The sequence below is a fragment of the Coregonus lavaretus genome (genome assembly GCF_964263955.1).
Source record: "Coregonus lavaretus genome assembly, chromosome: 19".
In the NCBI taxonomy this organism is placed as follows: Eukaryota; Metazoa; Chordata; class Actinopteri; order Salmoniformes; family Salmonidae; genus Coregonus; species Coregonus lavaretus.
In genome coordinates, this window is record NC_140006.1 from 13,005,736 (window position 1) to 13,030,950 (window position 25,215).

The 25,215-nt window shown below is 44.5% G+C and overlaps 1 long non-coding RNA gene across 1 annotated transcript; it reads left to right on the forward strand.

Annotated features, from left to right (window-relative positions):
- The first annotated feature begins 18,950 nt into the window (after positions 1 to 18,950).
- On the forward strand, positions 18,951 to 20,763 carry LOC311146809. Its single transcript, XR_014614715.1, has 3 exons — positions 18,951 to 19,086; positions 19,198 to 19,312; positions 19,515 to 20,763. It is a non-coding gene; the product is annotated as an uncharacterized lncRNA (long non-coding RNA).
- Positions 20,764 to 25,215: the final 4,452 nt, after the last annotated feature.

Genomic DNA, 25,215 nt, shown 5'->3' on the forward strand with positions numbered 1-25,215 from the left:
GTGTGCCGGCTTTACTCAGATGACCTAATTTCCTAGTTGAGTGTGGGGAGAAAAAAACAAGCATTTCTTTTTCTCTTTTCTCCATTCTCTTCTGCCATGAAGCTGCATTCAGTCGTCTGGTGACAAAACAGTGCACTGTCATGCCTTCCAACGGTGACAACGTGATGTGCCTCTTAAATCCGCATCACTACCCTCCACCACACACACACGCATATGCGAGCACACACGCACACACCATAGTAGGCCCTGTGGAAGCACAGAGGTAAACCCGTGCAAAGTGCTCCAACAGCAAACGACATCTGAAGGATTCAGTGTGCTTCATAGAAATGGACACATGAACCCAAGTAACCCCTATCTTTTCTCTGTCCCTCTGTCTCTCTCTTTCTGATGTTTGATCTTCCCTAAAGCTTAGCGTTCTTCTCCAGAAGGAAATAGCTTGACACTATCTTTCCTCCTCTTTCTCTTTCTCTCCGTCCCTTTCTAAAACAGCACTTCCCCTTCTTTCACTTGTTCTCACTTGTTCTCTCGCTCCCTGTTCTATTCCTCTTTCATTCAGAGTGAACTGTGAACTTCTGTCTCTCACCCATCACCCACTGTAGGTCGGTTTTCTTCCCAAATGAGCACCAAACCTGACCCTGGTTGCTGGCGCTTTTAAGAGTGTTTGACAAAAAATTCAAAAAATGTGCTTTCTCTGAGGTACCTTTATTGAAAGAATGAAGGGCCACATTTTTTGCCACTACAACCAGGGATGATTGATGAAGGGAGATGACATCAAAATACAGGTAAAAGGTAGAGCAGAGAGTCCCTGAAAGAGTTTCTTTCACACTCATACACATAAACACACTCCCACAATCTCAGGTTTCGGGTTCTGGAGAGAAGAGAGAAGAGGGGTAAGCTTGGGGGGACTGATAGGGGTGCAGAGGTGATGACAGGGTCGTCTGCCTAGTCAAGCCCGGACCCCCAAACTCATTCTGGGGTCTCCCCCTCCCTCCCTCCTTTTCTCTCCCTCTTTCAGACTCACTCAGTCATGTGGTAATGTCTCTATTGTGGCAGGCTGAAGGCTAAATGGCTGACAGCTTGGAACTGGCATTAAGGGCCAGAAAGAAAGACTTCCAGCCCTAATCAGGCTAGTGAGCAGAGAGGGCCTGGGTCTGGGTAAGAAGGAACACCACTGGCTCTGATAAAAAATAATAATAATAGAGCTTTGGTCTCTCTCTCTCTCTCTGTGCTTAGTTTAGCTCTCTTTCTATCTCACTCTTTCTCAAACAAACTATCTATCTCTATCTATCACATATGCACACACACTTTTTCTATCTCTCTAGAGACACATACACACACACCTCTTTCTCTTTCTTTCTTTCTCTCACTCAATCTCTCTCTTTCACACACACACCCGCACACGCACATGCACACACACACACACACACAGGCAGACAGGGCGATTCGTCATGTCAGAGAAGCTCACAGTGCCGTCACACAAAAGGTGAGTGGGAGTGTGGGAAAGGCCAGTGCACAAAGCCAACCTTGCCCCCGCCTTCCTCCTCTTGGCTGGGGCAGACACAGCCCTCAGCCCCTCGAACCCCCATCCTCCTCCTCGTCCCCCAATACAGTACCCCAATCCCCCAATCCCCAGCCCCTCAACCTCAGGCCAGACTGTTATCCATCCTCCTCCACAAAGACAGAGTATGTGTCCCAAATGGCACCATATTCCCTATGTACTGCACTACTTTTGACCAGGGCCATAGGGAATAGCATGCCATTTGGGATGCATAGAGACCACTGCTCTCCAACTGCTCTGGCAGACAGAGATAGAGCGAGTCCGCTCTAACCTCTTCATGCTGCTACTCACAAAGAGAGAAAGTGAAGAGAGAATAGACCTCTAGTCTTCGCCAGCTCAGCTGTCCCTACAAAGACAGAAAGAAAAAGAAAGACAGTCTCTTCCAAGTCTCTTCCTCTCCCTTCGTTCTCTCTCTCCGCCAACCTTCTGTGTATACCTGTCTTCCTGTCCATACCTATGCTGCAGTTGTGTGTTGGTTATATCCGGGAAGGGGAAGGCTGAACACACAAACACATACACACTGGTCTAACTGCTGTGGAAAGATTAACTTACATAAAGAGTCATTATTTAATTTTTGGTCAAAACTGACCTTCCTTTCCTGTATCATGTTCATGATCCTTGAGGAGTAAAGAAATAAAGAATGCACACCCTAGAAACAAGGTGGACACTGCAACAAGCTCTCATAGTCTCACGTCACAATTAGACGTTTCTTAAACATTACATTTCAAAGTTGTTCCAAATGTCAAAATTCTAAGTGTTCAAGGTTAGGTTTAGGCATTCATTTTGAATTTTTAAGGTTAAGTTTAGGCATTAACTCCGAAATCTTAAGGTTAGGCATTAACTCCGAATGGTTAAGGTATGGGTTAAGGTTTGGGATAGGCTTGAAGCAAAAATCTCAAAGACAAATTTATTTTGCTGGATTCGAACACGCAACCTTTGGCAACAGAGGCAGATGTTCACACCCATACGACATTCCCGTCCATGCTGTTGCCTATCTGCCATCCCTGTCCACAACGCCCTAGCACAGAGTTTTCCAAACTCAGTCCTCGGGGTCCCAAGGGGTGCACGTTTTAGTTTTTTGCCCTAACACTACACAGCTGATTCAAATGATCAACTAATCATCAAGCTTTGATAATTTGAATCAGCTGTGTAGTGTTAGCGCAAAAACCAAAACGTGCACTGCTTGGGGTCCCGAGGACCGAGTTTGGCAAACGCTGCCCTAGCAAAACCGAACCCTACTTGAAGGTAACAGCGCTCACTGTTGCCCCTAGTGGCCGGTTTCCACGTCATCTTCCAACATCCTCAGACATCGATGGACGTCAAATACAGACTTGTATCATGGGTGACATGGCTGGGACAGACTGGCCGAACTATCAGTGAATCAGACAGGTGGACAAATGAAACTGCCGTGAAGGAGCACTGCTGTTGGACGCCATTTTGTGCCTGTAATCTCCCCACATGGATCTGAGGGCCTGAGTGACATGCAGTTGGCAGTGCAGACTGTTGAGTCAGGGGAAACTGCACTCATATCCTGCTTGTTAAGAGCCCTATCGATGGAGGGATGTCCAGAGCGAGATAAAGATTAATTTGATTGTAAGAGGGATGTCATTCAATCATTCTGCCTCTCACGCTCCACTGAACTCCTCTTTTCCAGCAACTCATCCTCTCTTCTCCAGTTAAACTGATATGTCATAACAAAGAAGTTTTGAACAAGGACAGAACATGTAAGATTAAATGGTTTAATATGTCACCAAACGTTCACAATCTCTCCCCTCATCCATTGCATCCCTGGGCAGACCTAGGAGAGAGATATATATATCTAGCCACACACACACGTGATTTGTCACCATCTCTCTCGCCACAGAGAGGCCTGCACTAATGGACACACACTGTGTGTGCTAAACAAATTAGACCCATTACTGAGAGAGAGAGAGAGCGAGAGAGCGAGAGAGCGAGAGAGCGAGAGAGAGAGAGAGAGAGAGAGAGAGAGAGAGAGAGAGAGACAGGAGCAGAGATGGTGAGATAAATATGTGAGAGGCACGGTAATGGTTATCTGGCACTCTGCAGTGTGTGTGTGTGTGTGTGTGTGTGTGTGTGTGTGTGTGTGTGTGTGTGTCTGCGTTGGATAAGCTGGTCACTGGTTCTCAGAGGTGTGTTCTAGGACCATCACCAAGACTAGACGTCTGAATAGTGAATACACTCACACTCTCATGAGGGGGAGTAAATGCATTATCATTCATCACACATCACTCTCTCTCAATCACACATGCACACAAACACACATGCATGCTCAAACACATGCATGCTGGCACACATATGCATGCACACACACACGTAACACTACACTGACTGTGAGCCAGACCCATCTATCTCCATGCATACGTGTGTGTGAGGTGTAATTCATTTAACCTGGCAGGGTTGGGAGGGTGATAGCCATAGTGATTCTCTCTCACGTCTGATTGTTCCATAATCAGATTGACACACAGTCAGACCGAGGGGGGATGTCCTCCTCTCCTCTCTTGCCCTTCTCCTCTTTCTCGCCACCTTACCCTTTTTTCCATTCTCCATGCTACACTTCCTCTCCTCCTTGCTCCTTCCCCCCTCTTTCGTACAGCCTCATCCTCCATCTTCCTCTCTCTTTCTGCCTGCTACTCTCTTCTCCTCCCTCCCCCTCACTTATCCTCTCTCCTCCTCTTTCCTCCTCCCTCCCCCTCTCTCTCCCCCATGGAGATATAAACACATCATCGTGTCTGAGCACTGATCACATTACCTGTGTTAATGTAGCCAATAACCACAGCACCTACTGTGTGTGTGTGTTTGTGTGTGTGTGTGTGTGTGTGTGTGTGTGTGTGTGTGTGTGTGTGTGTGTGTGTGTGTGTGTGTGTCTGCGTGTGTGTGTGTGTGTGTGTGTACAGGCCTACCAGCTGCCTCAGGTCTCCAGTGATCTATACAGCTATCTCACTCACTGATCAATATCTCTATCTCAGAGAACACACATCTGATCAAGCAGACACGGTGGACAGAGCTCTAAATTAAACATTTTCATTGGTAGCACTGGTGCTCCCAACTTACACAAGTTAGGAGCACCACATGAAGTTTAGGAGCACCAGATAATATTGTTTTCATTGATTGAGGTACAGTCTATATTGGGCCTATATGAATTCTAGCTGCTTTTGAAGCACATGTTGTGCCCTAGAAACTAATATGTAACACTGTAAACACGGTGGGGTTATGGTATGGGCAGACCTCCACGTCCAGTTTATTCACCTGCGGGATCGTCTGGGGGGGGGGGGGGGGGGGGGGGTGCCTCACAACAGCAGACCACTTTTGTGGGGAAAAACTCATTCTGATTGGCTGGGCCTGGCTCCCAACTGGTTGGGCCTGGCTCCCAACTGGGTGGGCCAATGCCTTTGACATTTGACACATATTTTTGTTCAGTATAGATCTACTCAGGGTTTTGTAAAGCTAACCAGCTTCACATTCCAGCTCAGGCACAAAAAAATGGATGGTGGATGATGACGCAATTATTGCAAGAGGGAGGGAATCTGATTTAATTGGTCCTCAACTCACGGCTCAGTCATTTCATTTAGGGTAAGTGGACTTAGCTGTGAGTTAGCCTGTCCCAGAGCAGGTTAGTTCTGAAACATAACCATGTGAAGGAGGGGTGCTGAGGTCGCTTTTGACACCATCGATCACCACATTCTTTTGGAGAGATTGGAAACCCTAATTGGTCGACACAGACAAGTTCTTGCCTGGTTTAGATTTTATCTGTAGGAAAGATATCAGTTCGTCTCTGTGGATGGTTTGTCCTCTTACAAATCAATTGTACGTTTTGGTGTTCCTCAAGGTTCTGTTTTAGGACCACTATTGTTTTCACTATATATTCTACCTCTTGGTGATGTCAATCGGAAACACAATGTCAACATTCACTGCTATGCGGACGATGTACATTTCGATGAAACATGGTGAAGCCCCAAAATTGTCTACCCTGGAAGCCTGTGTTTCAGACACAAGGAAGTGGATGGCGGCAATTGTTTTACTTTTAAAACCTTTACAACTTTTGGACCCTGATCTCTCTTTTGACGAACTTATCAAGAACATTTTAAGGGCAGCTTTTCTCCATCTTCGTAACATTGCAAAACTCTGAAACATATTGTCAAAATATGATGCAGAAAAAAGCTAATCCATGCTTTTGTCAGTTATAGATTAGACTACCGCAATGCTCTACTCTCCGGCTGACCGGATAAAGCACAAAATAAACTAAATACGGCTGCTAGAATTTTGACTATAACCAAAAAATTCAATCATAATACTCCAGTGCTAGCCTCTCTACACTGGCTTCTTGTTAAGTCTAGGGCTGATTTCAAAGTTTACTACTAACCTACAGAGCATTACATGGACTTGCTCCTAATTATCTCTCCCTATCTCTGCCTGGCCGGCTCCCCTCTCTCCACTGGGATTCTCTGTCTCTGACCCTATTACGGGGGCTGAGTCACTGGCTTACTAGGAGGCCTGCTCTTCCATGCCGTCCCTAGGAGGGATGCGTCACATTGTGCCAGGCTTTTTTGTGCTATACTCGACTTGAGTCGGTTGAGTCACTGATGTGATCTTCCTGTCCGGTCTTGTGCCCCCTCGGGCTCGTGCGGTGGAGGAGATCTTCGTGGGCTATACTCAGCCTTGTTTCAGGGTAGTAAGTTGGTGGTCTGTTGATATCCCTCTGGTGGGGAGGGGGCTGTGTTTTGGCAAAGTGGGCGGGGTTATAGCCTGCCTGGTTGGCCCTGTCCAAGGTGGGCCACAGTGTCCCCTGACCCCCATGTCTCAGCCTCCAGTATCTATGCAGCAATAGTCTATGTACCGGGGGGCTAGGGTCAGTCTGTTATATCTGGTGTAATTCTCCAGTTTTATCTGGTGTCCTGTGTGAATTTAAGTATGCTCCCTCTAATTCTCTCTCTCTCCCTCCCCTCCCGGAGGACCCCTGCCCTACACTGTAAAACTTTTCCCTGTAAATGTACAGCATTATATTGGCACCAGAGTTGCCAGCTTAATACTCTAATTTTGCTATGCTGTAATATGTTTTAAAGTACTATTTTCCTTACTGTAAAGACATATTACTGCATCCTTGCTGTAAATTTACAGGGATGCTGTAATGTTTTACAGTAAGAAAAATAGTACTGTAAAGCAAAATTAATGTATTAAGCTGGCAACTCTGGTGCCAGGACAATGCTGTAAATTTACAGTGATATTCTACCTGAAATCTAAATGTAAGAAAAACAATACATTTGTACATAAAATACATTTCTTCAAATTGGTAACAACATTAAAAATGAATTAACAACATAATTGACAATAGAAGTAACAAGAAGTTTACCCATATGTAACCAAATAAGAGAATCATTACAACACTAATGTAAAAACGATATTGTGTGCCTGTGCCTGTGGGCTGTGGGGGAGAGAGAGTCAGAGAGAGGGAGACAGAGTTCAAATTGGGATTGGGTACAATCCTAGATCTTCAGATTCAGAGCTCAGAGCTCCAACATGCAGGACTAAGTGAAATAAACAATGAAAATGGTCATAAGAAAAATATAAACAGTACTATATACATAAAAACAACTGTAGCAGTGATGAATAAATAAATGTCCATTGGGTTGGACATTGACCATAGGGGGAGCAGCAGTCAGACTAAATGACCATTGAGGGGGTGTGGGGACCAAGTGAAATAAAACAATACGAATAATAATTTGTCCCTGAGGATCTTCTTGGCCTTCCTGTGACACCTGGTGTCTTGGAGGGCAGGCAGTGTGTACCCAATAATGTGTTCGGCTGAGCGTATCACCCTCTGAAGCGCCTTTTGGTCCGCGGCGGTGGAGTTGCCGTATCAGGCTGTGATGCAGCCCGATCTATGATCAGGGGCAACTCTGTTTGGGGTAAGGGGGTCCAGAAGCAGTGAAACACACAACAGGACAGTTTGGGCCGGAGAGCATCCAGGAGAGAGAAGTTAGCGCAGCATCAGGTGTTCCTCATGGGGCTCCGTAACAAACCTCCTCAATTCTGATTTGTAGAAAAATAAATAATAGAATGACAGAAAGAGAGCACCAGGGCTGTTATTCAGCGGGTAAAAAGAGAGGGGACAAGGGACATATCAAGCTGGTGTCGTGTGTGTGTGTATGTGTATGTGTACTTTCCTCACTAGAGGTCTTCATTCAAACTCAGTGAGCTCTTGGGAGAATGTGGCAAGGTAGGGATTGAGACCAAACAGCTGGCTTCCTCTGGGCCACCTTGTTAAACACATTGTCCCATCTTCAGGATTCATCATATTGGGTTGATTCGAACCTACAGCATATATCCAATATATTTTATGAAATAAATTGAGGCATTGAACAAATACAAATAAGACAGCTAGATACACCTACTTCAAACCCTAGCAAATTAATACATTGCTATAGCCTACACAATATCACAGATTATTTGACCAGACACAACATTTTCCTTTCTAGCTGTGTCACCAAATGTTTGCATACTATTGGTAAAGTGAACAGGTTTAGCTAATACTGCAACATTATGGAACAATGTTTTTTAAATCAAACAAATGGTTAGCGGGAGAGGCTATATGGACACTCCTGGTCTACAAAACGATGATTTATGTCGCGCAGATGAGAGCCAAGTGAACTGAATCACACAGGTTTGTGACAGCTAAGGAGGACACTCTGTCCCAGTGTTTTAGCCATTTATTCTCTCCCCATTGAGTAGAATATATCACGGTGACATCTAGATGGCTACCAATATTAGCAATTTTTTGTGTAGACTGCTATTCTACTTGAAATACTGTTTAATCCTGGGAGGGGAAAAACAATGCCACATTACTAGGCTACAGCTGACCAGTAGCACGACACCTTAGGTCGGCAGGCACCTTGACACAATATGGTGCACTGGTCATTCGCATCAGCTTTAGCGGCTCGCAAGTATGGCCCACGAGTACGGCCCACAATGTGGTTTATGTGTAAATGCGTACAGTCAATCGGAAAAATATGGGTCATCTTCTGTAGTAATGGTGGAAACATAACGGTCACGAATCTGCGCTCAGTGTATTCTCTATGGCACTCAGAGGCTGCGATACAGCGTATAATCACAATATTCAATGGGTGATGTTTTTCTATGTCGCACAGCTAGATATTTACGAGCAATTTAGAGCAGACCGAAATTGCTTTCGTCAACTTGAGCTAGATATCTAGGAAACGTTAGCCAGCTACAGTGGGGAGAACAAGTATTTGATACACTGCCGATTTTGTAAGTTTTCCTACTTACAAAGCATGTAGAGGTCTGTAATTTGTATCATAGGTACCCTTTAACTTTGAGAGACGGAATCTAAAACAAAAATCCAGAAAATAATTCACGGTTGGGATGGTGTTCTTGGGGTTGTACTCATCCTTCTTCTTCCTCCAAACACGGCGAGTGGAGTTTAGACCAAAAAGCTCTATTTTTGTCTCATCAGACCACATGACCTTCTCCCATTACTCCTCTGGATCATCCAGATGGTCATTGGCAAACTTCAGACGGGCCTGGACATGCGCTGGCTTGAGCAGGGGGACCTTGCGTGCGCTGCAGGATTTTAATCTATGACGGCGTAGTGTGTTACTAATGGTTTTCTTTGAGACTGTGGTCCCAGCTCTCTTCAGGTCATTGACCAGGTCCTGCCGTGTAGTTCTGGGCTGATCCCTCACCTTCCTCATGATCATTGATGCCCCACGAGGTGAGATCTTGCATGGAGCCCCAGACCGAGGGTGATTGACCGTCATCTTGAACTTCTTCCATTTTCTAATGATTGCACCAACAGTTGTTGCCTTCTCACCAAGCTGCTTGCCTATTGTCCTGTAGCGCATCCCAGACTTGTGCAGGTCTACAATTTTATCCCTGATGTCCTTACACAGCTCTCTGGTCTTGGCCATTGTGGAGAGGTTGGAGTCTGTTTGATTGAGTGTGTGGACAGGTGTCTTTTATACAGGTAACGAGTTCAAACAGGTGCAGTTAATACAGGTAATGAGTGGAGAACAGGAGGGCTTCTTAAATAAAAACTAACAGGTCTGTGAGAGCCGGAATTCTTACTGGTTGGTAGGTGATCAAATACTTATGTCATGCAATAAAATGCAAATTATTTACTTAAAAATCATGCAATGTGATTTTCTGGATTTTTGTTTTAGATTCCAACTCCATTGTACCAATTTGTAAGTCGCTCTGGATAAGAGCGTCTGCTTATTGACGTAAATGTAATGTAAATGTGTCCTCCTCCCAGAGTGCAAAGAACCTTGGCGTGACCCTGGACAACACCTTGTCGTTCTCCGCTAACATCAAAGAGGTGACCCGATCCTGCAGGTTCATGCTCTACAACATTCGCAGAGAGTACGACCCTAGCTTACACAGAAAGCGGCACAGGTCCTAATCCAGGCACTTGTCATCTCCCATCTGGATTACTGCAACTTGCTGTTGGCTGGGCTCCCTGCCTGTGCCATTAAACCCCTACAACTTATCCAGAATGCTGCAACCCATCTGGTGTTCGACCTTCCCAAGTTATCTCATGTCACCCCGCTCCTCCGCACACTCCACTGGCTTCCAGTTGAGGCTCGCATCTACTACAAGACCATGGTGCTTGCCTACGGAGCTGTGAGGGAAACGGCACCTCCTTACCTTCAGGCTCTGATCAGACCCTACACCCAAATGAGGGCACTACGTACATCCACCTCTGGCCTGCTAGCTTCCCTACCTCTACGGAAGTACAGTTCCCGCTCAGCCCAGTCAAAGCTATTTGCTGCTCTGGCACCCCAATGGTGGAACAAGCTCCCCCACGACGCCAGGACAGCAGAGTCACTGACCACCTTCCGGAGACACTTGAAACCCTACCTCTTTAAGGAATACCTGGAATAGTATAAAGTAATCCTTCTACCCCCCCTCCCCCACCCCCCCATAAAAAAGTGGTTGTCCCACTGGCTATCATAAGTTGAATGCACCAATTTGTAAGTCGCTCTGGATAAGAGCGTCTGCTAAATGATGTAAATGTAAATGTAAATCACATTTATGGTATTATAATGTGCATCCTACAGTGTTTTAGTGTTGAAATTACTGAAAAGTCTTACAGTGTAGGACCATGCCTCAGGACTACCTGGTCTGATGACTCCACCTGGACGTGCTGCTGACCAGTTTCAACTGTTCTGCTAGCGGCTATGGAACACTGAACTGTTCACCGGACGTGCTACCTTGTCCCGGACCTGCTGTTTTTGACTCTACTCCTCTCTCTTTCACTCTCCCTCTCTCTCCCTCTCTCTCTCTCTCTCTCTCTCTCTCTCTCTCTCTCTCTCTCTCTCTCTCTCTCTCTCTCTCTCTCTCTCTCTATACTGCAACTGCTGTCTCGACCTCTGAATGCTCGGCTATGAAAATCCAACTGACATTTACTCTTGAGGTACTGACCTGTTGCACCCTCTACAACCGCTGTAATTATTATTGGACCCTGCTGGTCATCTATGAACATTTGAACATCCTGAAGAACAATCTGGCCTTAAATGGCCATGTACTCTTATAATCTCCACCTGGCACAGCCAGAAGAGCACTGGCCACCCCTCAGAGCCTGGTTCCTCTCTAAGTTTCTTCCTAGGTTCCTACCTTTCTAGGGAGTTTTTCCTAGCCAACATGCTTCTACACCTGCATTGCTTGCTGTTTGGGGTTTTAGGTTGGGTTTCTGTATAAGCACTTTGTGACGTCTGTTGATGTAAAAAGGGCTTTATAAATACATTTGATTGATTGAGTGATTGACCTCCTTTGACGGCGTAGTGTGAAACCATGAAACCATGTGTCACGTTCGTTTAATGATGGGTCAGACCAAGGCGCAGCGTGATATGCGTACATGTTTATTTTAACTGTTAAACACACGACAAAACAACAAAGGAAAGGAAACGAAACGTGAAGTCCTAAGGTAGACACACAACTAACCTTACACGGAACAAGATCCCACAACTAGACAGTGCCAATAGGCTGCCTAAGTATGGTCGCCAATCAGAGACAACGAGCGACAGCTGCCTCTGATTGGGAACCACACCGGCCAACATAGATCCACACATACTAGATCGACAACATAGAAAAAGCACAACAAGGAAATATACACACCCTGACTCAACATATAAGCGTCCCCTGAGTCAGGGCGTGACACCATGATGCTAACAAATCTGTACTCGCTTGTTTCTCTAGGGCACTCGGAAACAACGATAAAGCGAAGCCTTATCATTACAACAATTATTATCTGGGAGATTTCTTAACAGTTGCACAGTGCTCCCAAAATAAAACTTGGTCTCACTTTAGAGCCCTGATGGTGGCAGTGGTTTAGATTGGGCACTGTTTACCTGTTTTTTCTAGAGGGGATTGGGACAAAAAAGGAATTGGGGGAGAAAACTTAGAAAAAACATAACCTCTCACTGACAATATAGGTTGTTAGTAAGCTGCAAGTCCACATTTGATGGTGTAGCTGCAAGTCCACATTTGGTGGGGTAGGAATCCATACTTGCTCACAACTGAAAGTATTCTCTGATAAGCGATGAGTCCTTCTTTATCCTTATGCTGCCAGCTGCTCAAAATCAAGTCCCTTCTGTCTACAGTGCTGGACCCTCGACCCAGAGGATCAGCAGGCCAGGTCCATCCAGGGGCTCGCCTGAGGACACAGGGCCCAGAGGGAGGCTCCCTGCTGGGCCAAAGGGACACAGTGGCTGCCTATGTTTCCAAACATGGCCCTCTCAACGCCCAAAGGTCAGGCCTTCATTATAACTTAGGCCAAACAGAGGGGCCCTTGCGCTTTCATAGACACACACACAAACACACACACACACACATACACATTCAGTGTTAGAGTTTTAATTCTGACCCTATTTAACCCCACAGCGACAAGACTGAGAAAGGAGAGAAGAGAAGAAGTGATGGGGGAGGGGCATAATAAAAAAAGAGAGGGAGTTAGAGAGACAGATGGGGGTAGTGAAAGTTAGGACAGAGGAGTGTGTTCATGATTAGAAGCAAGTGCATGTGAAAGAGACAGAGAGTGAGAGAGAGAGAGCAAGAGAGAGAGAGAGCGATGAGAGAGAGAGAGAGAGAGAGAGAGAGAGAGAGAGAGAGAGAGAGAGAGAGAGAGAGAGAGAGAGAGAGAGAGAGAGAGAGAGAGAGAGAGAGAGAGAGAGAGAGAGAGAGAGAGAGAGAGAGAGAGAGAGAGAAGAGAGAGAGAGAGAGAGAGAGAGAGAGAGAGAGAGAGAGAGAGAGAGAGAGAGAGAGAGAGAGAGAGAGAGAGAGAGAGAGAGAGAGAGAGAGAGAGAGAGAGAGAGAGAGAGAGAGAGAGAGAGAGAGAGAGAGAGAGAGAGAGAGAGAGAGAGAGAGAGAGAGAGAGAGAGAGAGAGAGAGAGAGAGAGAGAGAGAGAGAGAGAAGAGAGAGAGAGAGAGAGAGAGAGAGAGAGAAAGAGCGCACCTAGATCTGTATTGTTGTTCAACAGGAGTTACACTGTGGAGGGTAGGATCAAAGAAAAAAAGTTAAAGCTAAGCATGAAGAGAGCGATATTAAGCCTAGATGCACAAAGCATTAATTAAAAGGGTCCTTAGAGTAGGCAAGTTCTTTGAGCTCAGCCACCATCCACTCACTGTCAGATGTGCGCCATCTAGTGGCACTGCAGTGAAACATCATGACGGAGATCTGTGTGCAGTCGAGGACACTGACATGACTGAATTCACAACTTTTGTGATATTTTTCTGAAAAGGCCTCCCAAAGTTGTGAACTAAGAAAACATTTGTTTGGATTCTGTAAGAGGTGTAAGTAATGGTATATCTAGATCTGAGTACTTTACAGCATTTTACAGTCAGAAAAAAGTGACCGTCTATGCCTCTGCTACCCCAACTCCTTTAAACAACTTAAAGACGAGGAGAGAGCAGAGAGGGCAATTTGTGAGCTATTGAAAGGCTAGTGACCAGCGGCCACTGAGGCGGTAAAGACCCCTCTATCTAAAATGATCGTTTCTGGATCAGCTGGCGACATTAAGCTGAACTGAACCATGAAGAGCCATGAAGCCGCGTGCTCTCCCGTAATTAAAGCGCTTATTGATTATCGCGCTTCAGCGTGCCATGGACCAGGACCACAGGACTCGAGGCAGGTCGTGACTGGCGGCAGCTGCTTTGTCAGCCTGATAGGATACTTAAATTGTAGCCTTTACTATCTGAATGGTATGCTAATAGCTTATAGGATTAGTTTCAGTCGATTATTGATGGTTTCCAACATTCGCAGCATTGTGTGGGGAACGTCAATAGAAAGAAGAGGAGATGGAGTGGTGTGAATTCCACTTCAAGTCCATCAATTTAAGAGATTGAAATTTAAAAAGTAATCTCTTAAAATACATTTCTTCAATTGGGACTTCATTCCATCTTCAGAATTGACTGCATTGAATTGGAATTGAGCTCAGCACGGATAGCTACTTCTGAAGAGGGCTAATTTGCCCTGAACAGAATGTTCTTTGCCAAGATGTTACAAGAAAGTAGAAAAGCAATTTGATAGGTAGCCTTTCATTCGATCAGCCATAATCAATTCACTGAGAGAAAACATTTCAAACAAGTGTGTGTGTGTGTGCGTGTGAGAGAGAGAGAGAGAGAGAGAGAGAGAGAGAGAGAGAGAGAGAGAGAGAGAGAGAGAGAGAGAGAGAGAGAGAGAGAGAGAGAAGTCGTCATATCTAGTATTTATGAATAGAGGGGAGACTGTAGAAAGATGACAGTTGGCCAGAGGACCAAGAACAGTGTCTTCTCAGATCAATCCTAGAAAGGTCTACGTATCGATCTGTGTAGCATCTCCATTGTGACATATCAAAACATCGCTCCAGACCTGAACACCTCTGATAGCACAAAATTACCTGGTTCCAGTGCTCTTTACAAAAACCACAAAGAAAGACGATCATCTCCGTAGACTTTTATATTGCCTTTTATGTCCCATCAAAGCACCTTTTCTCCTCAACCACAATTAAATATTTCTTATTTTGTTAGAGTCTCTGGCTGGTGATATTTTTGGAAGTGGCCAGACCTTTTCATAGTTGTCCACTCACGCACACACACGCGCACACACACACACACATACACACACACACACACACACACACGCACACACACGCGCACACACACACACACATACATATTTGGCAGCCACCTGAAACAATCTGAGCCGATGTTCTCTAATTCTCTATCTTCATACACACTAATCAATCAAAGACTACAGTGATTCCCTATTGCCTGATAGTAGGCAAGCAGGCTCTAATCATGGTTGCCCAGTCCATCAATTTGCTACTGTTATTTATGGGCGATAGACAGCCGGAGCCCACTGCCCACGGTCACTGTTTTACTGATTAGAGAAAGACACACACTGGATCTCAGGGTCCCAATAGCTATTCACCAGCCAGCCAGCCAGGCGCATGTGTGTGTGTGTGTGTGTGTGTGTGTGTGTGTGTGTGTGTGTGTGTGTGTGTGAGTGTGTGTGTGTGTGTGTGTGTGTGTGTGTGTGTGTGTGTGTGTGTGTGTGTGTGTGTGTGTGTGTGTGCGTGAGCAGTGGTGTGTTTAGCCTTGAGCCAGCTGGTGAATAATAGACAGATATGTTGAATCTCAGAACAGACAGACAGTCAGTCATCTCTTCATCTCACGCTGCATCTCTCACCCTGCCTGCCTAGCCACTAATCATACCTCCCTCTGTAACTGACGAGGGCCAGACAGACAGACAGACATGCAGAGACAGGGGAGTGAAGAAGGGATTCAGAGAGGGATAAAGAGACAGACTGATACGATGCAGATGGACAGAGAAAAAGCAAGAGAGAAAGGGAGAGAGAACATTTAGAGTGAATGAGATACTGTACATGGATCGTCAGTGTGTACTGGATCGGCCCCGTGTAGCTCAGTTGGTAGAGCATGGCGCTTGCAACGCCAGGGTTGTGGGTTCGATTCCCACAGGGGGCCAGGGGGGCCAGTATGAAAATGTATGCACTCACTAACTTTAAGTTGCTCTGGATAAGAGTGTCTGCTAAATGACGTAAAATGTGTTGTCTGTTAATTAAGCTTAGAGCAAGTTTCAAAATGTTCTTTAGAAATGAAAAGTTTTTTTTCCCTCTAGATGACTGACCTTTTCTGATATCACCTACCTATACAGTCTAGCTCTCTTTACCTAGCTAATGGAATATCTACCTCTCCCTCCCTCACTCCCCCTCCCATGCCTCTATTTTTCCTTTCTTCTCTCCGTCTAACTTCCCCCTCTCTCTTTCTCTATTTAATGAAATATCAACCCCCCCCCCCCCCCCCACTGCAGAGGTAATGTAATTACCTCTGCAGTGTTATTAAGCTGTTTTATTACACACATTCACACTGCCTACCCTCCCGCCTGCCTGCCTGCCTGTCTTTCTGTCTGTCCACTTAACCAGGAGCCATAGGTTTTCCTCTCTCACACAGAGGCCAAATGAAAACATGCAATCAATGCTCAACGTGTCTCAGAAAGTGCAGTACAGTTGTCAATGTGAATCGTTTCTCATATTTCCCCCCCTTTCGAAAGGTTTAGGCTACTTGGGATGATGGTGGTACAGTATGTTGCCTCACCTACCTTTGTGGAATGTAGCCTAGTTTTTATATACTTCTGATAATTGACTATAATGTACATCTCCACATGGCCTATCTTCCCTATAGGCCTAGACTTAGAATTAAGAATTAAAATGCAATCAAAATGCAAACAATACAGTTTTCGTTTCATCGCTGATGCTATGTGTCAGTGTGAATCGTTTCTCATATTTCCCCCCTTTCAGGGATATAACATTAAAATTGTATAGCTATTAGGCTTTGTGTTTGTAGATCGACTGAGGTGAATGAACCTACTGCAGCCAAGGTGATAATGGCTGGGGTCAATGTAGCTTTTTTTTGCTGTTCTCCAAATACCATTGCAACGTTTTTTAGTTGTATAGAAATGTTTTGAGAATTGAAGCTCATTTACTGCATCCGGACCTCACTAAAACTCAAACCCTGGTTACGGCCCTGGCAACAGGTGCCGGGGAGAGAAGTATGGGTAGATGTGCATCTAAGCTGGCTCTGAAGGAATACACTGAAAGTTAATGTGAAACAGTCAAGTGGTTGATCTGAATACCGTTTAACCCACACGTCCCTGCTCACTTCAACAGCGCTATGAGCTGATGTTCTTTATAGACAAACAATTATGGCATATATCATTCTTATTATTATTATTATTATCATTATTATTATTATTATCAATGTTATTATTATTATTGTTAGTATTATTAATATTATTATCATTATTAGTATTATTATTATTATTATATAATATGATTACATCTGTGTGACAGGCCAAACTTCGATCACCCATAATCAAGTCACTAAGAGAAGAACATTCAAACACATCTGTGTGTGTCTGTCTGTCTGTCTGTTTGTGTGTGTGTGTGGGTGTGTGTGTGTTGTACGGTGGAGATTTGTCTGGCTCTCATGCGCTTATCTAACTCTCCCCAGGGTTCTATAAAACAATAAGCCTATTTAAGGTTCATATAACCCTTCATTTGTGTGCATGTGTCTCAGTATTAGCGTACATCTGTTTATGTGTGTGTGTGTATGTGTGTGTGTGTATGCATTGTTCTCCGTCATGTTAGTTTCCTGGCTGTTTTCGATGAGTCTCTCCTCTCAGCTCCCAGATCGATATCGGATGAGGATATTAGAGTCAGTATTGATTGTAATTTCCTGCGACGCTCATTCCAATCGCCCGCCTTATCACCAATCTAATTTCTATCTGCAGCACTGTCAGCGATCCAAAAGAACCAGGGAATAACCAATAAATGAATAACAAATAAATTAATATTCTAGCCAGGCATTCTCACTCCTGCATAGATAAACAGGGTGCTTGAATGGAGAGTGTCTGTGTGCATGTGTGCGTGCAAGAATAGATATCTCCACACCGATTGAATGAGTGTATAGGGAAAAGCATACCTAATCTAATGATTGGATGCTTGTGATTCAGGCTTTTGTGTCGCTGGAGATTTGATGTTGTTTACTGAAGGACGAGAAAGGAAACTAATATTTGGGATGCTTTCAGTTGTATCCCACGTGGGACAGGATTCAAGTGTTTACTCCTCATATCAGAGCAAGCATTAGAGTTATGGTTGAGAATACAAATGTGATGATCATCTCTTTTCTCCAACTGGGGCCTAGTTATTTTCTCCCTCCCTCTTACTATACCTCTCCTCTCTACCCTTCTTTATCTCTCTCCTTCTACCCCTCTCATTATATACCTCTCTACATCTCTTCATTTCATTGCCATCCTCTCCCTATCTATCTTTCTTTCTCTTCCGTTCTCCCTCTCTTTATCCTGTCATTCACCCTCCTCTCTCTCTGTGCAGTCTGTCCTGCTCTGTTCAGTTAGATGTGGTAAAAGCAGACGGAAAGCAGGTCTATTATACTGCCACTCAGCCTGGCATTAAGTACTTCTCTCCGGAGTGGTTTTACTGCTGTGCAAAAGTGTGAATATTTGGGGCTCTGCCCTCTCTCTCTCCATCCTTCCTTCCCTAGCCGTGTCTATCTAGCGCTGTGTTAAAGTGGATATGTGGCCTCCATTTAAAAGTCCAATCTCAGCAAGTACAGCTGCCATGCCCCCTTGCCCACAGTAAAACACATTCACTGTCTGTCACATAGGAACCCGATGCCACACAACTATACTAAATTGAATTGGAGCAGTGAAGTTTAACTCAGACCTGACCAGAGCTAAGGACATAATGACATTAACTTCACTGTATGGGACAAGGAGAGACAGAGTGTGCAGCTATTGTAACTCTACAGACCCCATTTAGACGATGTAAAAAAAGCTGTGCTACTGTCACCCACCCAAACCCACTGAAAACTTCACTCCATTTCTCCACTTCAGGGGGGAAAGAATTCACAAATGATTACTGCACGGTATACACTATCATATCATACATTCCCAATGTCCAGCATTTAATATCATACATTGATGGCAGTTAACTCATCCTGTCTTCTATCTGTCTAAATAGAGACCTGTGGCCTAGTATAAGAGGTGTGGTGAGTAATGCATATTTGTGTGTGTGTGTGTGTGTGTGTGTGTGTGTGTGTGTGTGTTAATACGCTTGTGGTGAGGGGTCTTTTAGTCATAATCTTCCGTTCATAGTGAGCTCTCATATTTTCCTCTCTACCACCACAGCAGAGTCACTCTGTTAGTGATAGGCCACAGGGTGGGGGTGAGAGGGTTGTGGAGGAAGAAGAGGAAGATGAAAGAGGGGGGCTATCAGACCTAATGGTGTGGGTGGGACTTTCTCTACCTATAAGGCCAGGGCTAAGAGATAGTCAATCAGTCAGAACGGTTGGGCAGCACATGAAGACTTCTATACCTAAAGACTTTCAAATCTGAAAACTTCAACAGCTGAAGATGAGGTTGAGTCTGGTGTTCTCTTCTCTGCTCTGTGTAGCCACATGGATGACCGGGCTCGATGCAAGTGAGTTCTTACCTCTTATTTTATGACTGAAAGTGTGTGTGTCGGTGGTGTATATATGTAACGTGTAGCTGTGTAAACCAGTAATGTATAACCATGTATAACCCTCTATAGGCTTTGGACCAGTCAACACTTGCTGTCTTCAGCTGACTCAGAAAAGAATCCACCCTAAAAAGGTAGTGGACTACACCGTACAGACTACAGCACTGTGTCCCATCGAAGTCATAGTGTGAGTAACCTACATTCATATTTCCTACACAGTCATACTACACCGTAAAGATAAGAATGCGTCCTATTGAGAGTATCCTACAATGTCATACAGAACCACTGGTTTTACTTCACTACCAATGTCGTTATCAGAAAATGACAAAGTGAATAAAAAATGACCTCACCAGAGGAGACAATTGACCTCTTGATTTATCTACTTCAAGGTTACACACCGTAAAAAGGAAGAGGATCTGCGGTGACCCAGGAAGTGATTGGGTGAGGAAGGCCATGGCAAAGGTGGACGAAATCAAGACAATCAAGAGAGAGGAGGAGGAAGGAAAGGAGGGCGAGACAGTGACCAAGGCACCGGCAGTGCCACGTAAACAGGGAAAGGGACAAAAGAAGGGAGGCAAAAAAGGAAAGGGGAAAGGAGGGAAGAGGGGAGGAAAGAGAGAGGGAAGAGGGCGCAAGAGAACTGGTGTACCAAAACCAATTGTGTAACTGAGCACAATTGATGTTAGGTCTAAATCGTGGACTTCTGCCTGTAGGAGGAGAGCAAGATAAAAATAAAAAAAAGTTAAAAAGTAGTACAGTGGCAAGGACATCTACCGATGTTGACATGTTGTAAATCAAATTTTATCCATGAGTACATTTCTTTTTTTTTCCATGAGGACTTGACACAAAGTTGTTTTTTACTCCCTGTGTCACTGATACATGGGACCAATGCTGTTTTAGTAAACGTTTTTATCTTACTTTTATTCTTGCACTGGCTGCCACTAGCGCATGTTTGAAAAAAGGTTTAGGCTATTTGGGATGATGGTGGTATGTTGCCTCACCTACCTTTGTGGAATGTAGCCTAGTTTTTATATACTTCTGATAATTGACTAGAATGTACATCTCCACATGGCCTATCTTCCCTATAGGCCTAGACTTAGAATAAAATGCAATCAAAATGCAAACAATACAGTTTTCGTTTCATCGCTGATGCTATGTGTCAGTGTGAATCGTTTCTCATATTTCCCCCCTTTCAGGGATATAACATTAAAATTGTATAGCTAATAGGCTTTGTGTTTGTAGATCGACTGAGGTGAATGAACCTACTGCAGCCAAGGTGATAATGTTCTCCAAATACAATTTTAATGTTTTTTAGTTGTATAGAATTATTTCTAAAGTTGAAGCTCCTTTACTGCATCCGGACCTCACTAAAACTCAAACCCTGGTTACGGCCCTGACAACAGGTGCCGGGGAGAGAAGTATGGGTAGAAGTGTATTTAAGCTGGCTCTGAAGGAATACACTGAAAGTTCATGTGAAACAGTCAAGTGGTTGATCTGAATACCATTTAACCCACACGTCCCTGCTCACTTCAACAGCGCTATGATAAATTAGTAGAATGTACGTGTAAATAACATGCTTGTCTGTGTTAAAGTTACATTTGTATCTATTACCTACCCTGCTATCTTAAATTGTCTTTATATTTGTAATTTGTAATACGTGTTTATGTTAAGTCAATAAAACTATATTATCATGATAACTTTTGTCCTCTGGTGGTCATTATGTATTTTAAGTCTTAACAACACAATAAGTCACTGTCACATGATCAGGTCAAACCACAATGATAGTTGTCCCATATGAATAACTTCTCAAAAACTCAATCTCCTTTCATTACAGCCCTGTAATTGTTATATGTGTTCCTGAAAAAGGGTTTTCTTATGATGTTGATATGTGCTTATTTCTGTACAGTGCAGTAAGTGCTTAAGAGCTTCTATAGAACCTGGCCTATATTTTAGCAAGCAGTCTCTTGAGATTTGGAGTTGACTTCAAATGTTTTAGTAAAAGACTGTGTTCTCAAACCTCATACCTGGTAAGGTAGCTACAGTGGTGGAAAAAGTACCCAATTGTCATACTTGAGTAAAAGTATAGATACCCCGCACTTCCTTCGGCAAATCAGATCACGACTCAATTTTGCTCCTCCCTTCCTATAGGCAGAAACTCAAACAGGAAGTATCCGTGCTAAGGTCTATTCAACACTGCTCTGGCCAATCGGAATCCATGCTTCAAGATTGATTTGATCACGCAGACTGGGATATGTTCCGGGTAGCCTCTGAGAATAACATTGACGTATACACGGACACGGTGACTGAGTTCATCAGGAAGTGTATAGGGGATGTTGTTCCCACTGTGACTATTAAACCTACCCAAACCAGAAACCGTGGATAGATGGCAGCATTCGCGTAAAACTGAAAGCGCGAACAATCGCATTTAACCATGGCAAGGTGACTGGGAATATGGTCGAATACAAACAGTGTAGTTATTCTCTCCATCAGGCAATCAAACAGGCAAAATGTCAGTACAGAGACAAAGTGGAGTTGCAATTCAATGGCTCAGACATGAGACGAATGTGGCAGAGTCTACAGACAATCACGGATTACAAAGGGAAAACCAGCCGTGTCGCGGACACCGACGTCTTGCTCCCGGACAAGCTAAACACCTTCTTCGCCCGCTTTGAGGATAACACAGTGCCACCGACGCAGCCCGCTCCCAAGGACTGTGGGCTCTCGTTCTCCGTGGCCGACGTGAGTAAGACATTTAAGCGTGTTAACCCTCACAAGGCTGCCGGCCCAGATGGCATCCCTAGCCACTCGGCCTCAGAGCATGTGCAGACCAGCTGGCTGGAGTGTTTACGGACATATTTGATCTCTCCCTATCCCAGTTTGCTGTCCCCACTTGCTTGAAGATGTCCACCATTGTTCCTGTACCCAATAAAGCAAAGGTAACTGAACTAAATGACTATCGCCCCGTAGCACTCCCTTCTGTCATCATGAAGTGCTTTGAGAGGCTAGTTAAGGATCATATCACCTCTACCTTACCTGACACCCTGACCCACTTCAATTTTCTTACCGCCCCAATAGATCCACAGACGATACAATCGCCATCGCACTGCACACTGCCTTATCCTATCTGGACAAGAGGAATATCTACGTAAGAATGCTGTTCATTGACTATAGCTCAGCCTTCAACACCATAGTACCCCTCCAAGCTCATCATTAAGCTCGGGCCCTGGGTCTGAACCACGCCCTGTGCAACTGGGTCCTGCACTTCCTGACGAGCTGCCTCCAGGTGGTGAAGGTAGGAAACAACACGTCCACTTCACTCATCCTCAACACAGGGGCCCCACCATTGGGGTGCCAGAGCAGCAAATAGCTTTGACTGGGCTGAGCGGGAACTGTGCTTCCGTAGAGGTAGGGGAGCTAGCAGGCCAGAGGTGGATGAACGTAGTGCCCTCGTTTGGGTGTAGGGTCTGATCAGAGCCTGAAGGTAAGGAGGTGCCGTTTCCCTCACAGCTCCGTAGGCAAGCACCATGGTCTTGTAGTAGATGCGAGCCTCAACTGGAAGCCAGTGGAGTGTGCGGAGGAGTGGGGTGACATGAGAGAACTTGGGAAGGTCGAACACCAGACGGGCTGTGGCGTTCTGGATAAGTTGTAGGGGTTTAATGGCACAGGCAGGGAGCCCAGCCAACAGCGAGTTGCAGTAATCCAGACGGGAGATGACAAGTGCCTGGATTAGGACCTGTGCCGCTTTCTGTGTAAGGTAGGGTCGTACTCTGCGAATGTTGTAGAGCATGAACCTGCAGGATCGGGTCACCGCTTTGATGTTAGCGGTGACCATGACTGCATGGCCACGCACGCCTCCAACTCAATCATCAAGTTTGCAGACGACACAACAGTAGTAGGCCTGATTACCAACAATGACGAGACAGCCTACAGGGAGGAGGTGAGGGCCCTGGCAGAGTGGTTCCAGTAAAATAACCTCTCCCTCAACATCAACAAAACGAAGGAGCTGATCGTGGACTTCAGGAAACAGCAGAGGGAGCACGCCCATATCCACATCGACAGGACCGCAGCGGAGAAGGTGGAAAGCTTCAAGTTCCTCGGCGTACACATCACTGACAATCTGAAATGGTCCACCCACACAGACAGTGTGGTGAAGAAGGCGCAACAGAGCCTCTTCAATCTCAGGAGGCTGAAGAAATTTGGTTTGGCCCCTAAGACCCTCATAAACTTTTACAGATGCACAATTGAGAGCATCCTGTCGGGCTGTATCACCACCTGGTAAGGCAACTGCACCGCCCGCAACCGCAGGGCTCTCCAGAGGGTGGTGCGGTCTGCCCAACGCATCACCGGGGGCACACTGCCTGCCCTCCAGGACACCTACAGCACCCGATGTCACAGAAAATCAAGGACATCAACCACCCGAGCCACGGCCTGTTCACCCCGCTATCATCCAGAAGGCGATGTCAGTACAGGTGCATCAAAGCTGGGACCGAGAGACTGAAAAACAGCTTCTATCTCAAGGCCGTCAGACTGCACTAGCCGGCTACCACTCGGTTACTCAACTTTGCTCGTCCTAATATTAATATATTTTTTAATTCCATTCTTTTACTTTTAGATTTGTGTGTTTTGTTGTGAATTGTTAGATACTACTGTACTGTTGGAACTAGGTACACAAGCATTTCGCTACACCCACAATAACATCTGCTAAGAAATGTGTATGTGACCAATACATTTTTATTTTATTTGATCCCTTAATAGAAAGTTACTCAAGTAAAAGTGAAAGTCAGCCAGTAAAAAACTACTTGAACTAAAAGTATTTGGTTTTAAATATACTTAAGTATCAAAAGTAAATGTAATTGCTAAAATAAGTATAAATACTTTTAAATGCCTTATATTAAGCAAAGCAGACAGCACCATTTTCTTGTTTAACATTTTTATGGATAGTCAGGGGCACACTCCAACACTCAGATATTACTTACAAAAGATGCCTTTGTGTTTAGTGAGTCCGCCAGGCCAGAGGCAGTAGGGATGACCAAGTGTTCTCTTGATAAGTGTGTGAATTTGACAATTTTCCTGTCCTGCTAAGCATTCAAAATGTAACGAGTACTTTTGGTTGTCAGGGAAAATGTATGGAGTAAAACGTACAATATTGTCTTTAGGAATGTAGTGTATTAAAAGTTGTCAAAAATATAAATGGTAAAGTAAAGTACAGATAACCCAGAAAACTACTTAAGTAGTACTTTAAAGTATTTTACTTATGTACTTTACACCACTGGGTAGCTAAAGGTAAATTAATAAAGTAATAGTGTGTTAAACGGAGTCTGAGGCCATGATCTTCTAAATAATTGTGGTGTGTCTACCTGTTCACTGGAACTGAAGCGTAGCGTCATATAACCACCAATACAAACACCACTTCCTGTACTCTCTAGAATCGAGTGTGTAGCATAGTGTGTGTACAGTGCATTCATGCATGTCTCTATACAGGCCTGGTTTCAACCACAGGTTACATATCTAATAGTTTGTTCTCAGAAAAACAAAACAAATACAAAGAAATACATAATTATTGTGACAAACAGTATATGCAAGATGAAGACAGACTGACACATTAAAACCTATTCTTTCAGAAGCATTTTTCATGAAAGATTACCTAGGCCTAACTGGTCAAAGCAAATACAGTAATCGATGACAGGGCCCGCGAGAGAATGTGTATAGCTGTTTTTTTAGTCACAGATCTTAGATAGAGATAGAGCCTAACTGATAATAAAGTCCCACACAGAAAAGGTTTGCTCCTGTTCTAACACTGTCTTCTTCTTTAACCACTGAGTTGCTTAAGTTAATTTTTTTTATTTTTCTGCCTCCATCTCTGCTGATGATCCCTCCATTATAACCTTTCTTTGGTCTCTATAGAAAAGATAGGAAAATAGTTTTAATGCAGCAGTGTTTCCACCACTGTGGTTTTTGTCAGGTTAACACATGTAGCCTACCTAATGGTGGATAATATGTATACACATGGTAGCTAACATGTGTTAATCACATCTAGTGGGAACCTCTACTTCTGACACTGGTGAAGAAAGGAACAACAGAAGGAGTCCT